Below are 2,854 nucleotides of genomic sequence, written 5' to 3' on the forward strand. Positions count from 1 at the left end.
AATGATATGAAATTGATATGAAAAAGGATACAATTGACAAAATATGATTGATTCATCCAAAAGATCAAAGTTAGTGGAATGAGAAAATGGGATGAATTAGTATGGAAGAAGTGATGAAACTATATATACATGCCATTTTTGAGCATCGACATTTTTCCCCTCTATGATATAATGTGATTTAGAGCATTGTGTCAAAGAATAACTGATGAGAAAGCCACAACATGCCCTTGTAGGGATGATATATATGGGTGCCCCCTCAATAAATTGAGTAAGATAAGCATATGATAAGACAATTTTTTGATAATAAGAAGACAAAACCATGGCAATTGACATATCACAAATCAGAGCTAAAATGTGAGAGCTATAAGGTCTAGAGGGCAGAATGGGGTCAATCATGAGCCCAAGAGGAATGGCATGGGTTACCACTCAAAAAAGACACAAAATAATGAAAATGATATCTCATTTTGTCCATAACAAAGAAAAGAATCCAAGACAACTAATAGTTATAAAATTTGAGTTAAAATGAAAAAGTTATGGGCTCTGGAGTGCAATATAGGGTCTCAAGGATAGTTCTAGGCATCCTACTACCCCAAGTGCACCAAAACTCAACCAAGTGCATCCAGTTCACACTTGGTGATGCAGGCACATCTAGAGGTATAAGGGCAATCCTGTGTCACCCAAAAAAAATGTACTTAGAGTTAGTTTCTATTTCATGTGTTTTCATTTTTGGATACCCATTTGGGTCAAATAAAGGTTCCAACTCTCACAGTTCCACTATTAGTGTTCTAAGTTAGAGTATTTGAGCACTGTAGGATACACAAAAATGCTTAAAAAATAGGATTATGTAATTAAGCCATCATTTTGGTCAACTAGGAGGTGTAAATTGGTTAGATGATTGTAATTGTAATTTAGCACACTTCAAAAAAAGAATCAGGTCAAAAGTCACCACGGTTTGAAAGTTATTGCAGTTTTTCAGTTTCTAGAGACCTCCTAAGAATGCTTCAAAGTCAGATTTAGGACATTAAATGACCTCATACAAGGTTAAAAAATGGGGGATGAATCAAGCTGGTTCATAGGGCTATAGAGCGCTTTGAGAGATTTTCAAAAATGTAAACGGTTCATCAATTGGAGCTACAGTTCAAAAGTTATGCCTCCCGAAAGTTCAGTTACCATTTCGGGATTCTTCTAATTTTTCACCGACTTCTAATGCGGATTCTAGAACCTTCTATTTGGTTGGTGGATGCCAACTAGCACTTTCTATAATGTATTCCTAATCCTTAACCCTTTTGGGTCTATTTAAGGACATTTCTGGCATTGTAAAAGGTAGTTTGGAGTGGAGTTTGAGAGAAGGTACTGGGAGAAGAGTTTATCTCTAGATTTGTGCTATTGTAAGCCCATAGGGCATGTGTAGAAGTTTCATTTTCTCTGTATTGCATGTAATAGCATATTCTCATAGCAAATAAAATTTTCCCTTTCCTGTTTTGTCCATTCTAAGCTAGGTTGTGTCCCCATCAAGTGGTATCAGAGCAAGTTTTCCTGAGTGTGTAGACAGAGTGCCGACTGGGAGGCAGTTTGCACCAGGACTGTGTGGTTGTGGGTTTGAGGATGCCTCCAAAAAGAGAGCATGGTGGAAGGGCTAGAGGTATTAATCCTGAGGAGGTTAGAGCCCTCCAAAGGCAAGTCCAAGCATTGCAGGAGGAACTCCATAGGGGAGCAAATATTGATGTAGGTGATGAAAGTGAGGACAACGATGAAGAAGAATTTGGACCAGAAGGGGAAGTTGATAGGGAAGTTTTGAATTAGGAAGAGGAAAGGCTTTTTAGGGCCATTCCTAAGTTTGTGAAAAAACCTACAATTTATGTGGGTGTATTTTTAGGAAATCTGAAACTAGATGAGTTGATCAACTGGATCAATGAATTGGAAGAGTACTTTGAATATGAGGGTATCATGGATCTGGATAGGGCTAAGTTTGCAAAGGCCAAACTGAAAGGCCATACCAAGATCTGGTGGGAAGAGGTTCAATTGGAAAGAAACAGAAGAGGAAAGGATAAGATCACAAGGTGGGATCGCATGGTGGACAAATTGAAGAAGCAGTTCATTCCTGTTGACTATGAGCTTGATCTATTTAAGAAGATGCATGGGTTAAAGTAAGCAGTAAGATCAGTCCAAGAATATATAGAGGAGTTTTACTGACTTTTGATTAGAGTAGGGCATGCAAAAGAAAATAACAAGAAGGTTACTCATTATATCAGTGGGTTGCGACCTAGCATCTAGTAGGAATTAATTCTGGTAAGAATGATCAGTGTTGAAGAAGCATACCAATTTTCCCTACAAGTTGAAGAGAAACTAAATAAAAGGTTTGAAGGAAGACAAAGAGGGTGTGGTCAAGAAGGAAGGAGCAGTGGTAGGTCATTTGGAGGTCGAAATGAGACCCAAAAGAAAAATGAAGATGTGGTTCCTAATAGGAACTAGAGGAACGAGGGTTTTAACCACTCCCATGATCAAGACTTTGGAAATCAGAGAGGAAGAGGTAGAGGACACGGACAAGGAAGAAGAGGCTTCCATGGTACCTATTTCCATTGCAATGAAGAAGGTCATTGTGCCTTTGAATGACCTCAATGTCAAGGAAGGACAAATAGGAGAACTGAAGGCCAAGCTATGGTTGATCATGTGGATGATGATGCACAATCATCACATTCAAAGGATTCAAAAAGAGGAGAGACTTTAGTAAATGAAAGGGTCCTACTAAGTGGTGAGATTGAACTAGGAAAAAGGAGGAGTTTATTCTGTACCAAGTGCAAGTGTGAGGATAAATGTTGTGATGTGATCATTGATGGTGGTAGCACTAATAACT

This window comes from Cupressus sempervirens, chromosome 4 (genome assembly GCF_028749045.1).
Source record: "Cupressus sempervirens isolate cs-2001-9-10 chromosome 4, ASM2874904v1, whole genome shotgun sequence".
Classification (NCBI taxonomy): domain Eukaryota; kingdom Viridiplantae; phylum Streptophyta; class Pinopsida; order Cupressales; family Cupressaceae; genus Cupressus; species Cupressus sempervirens.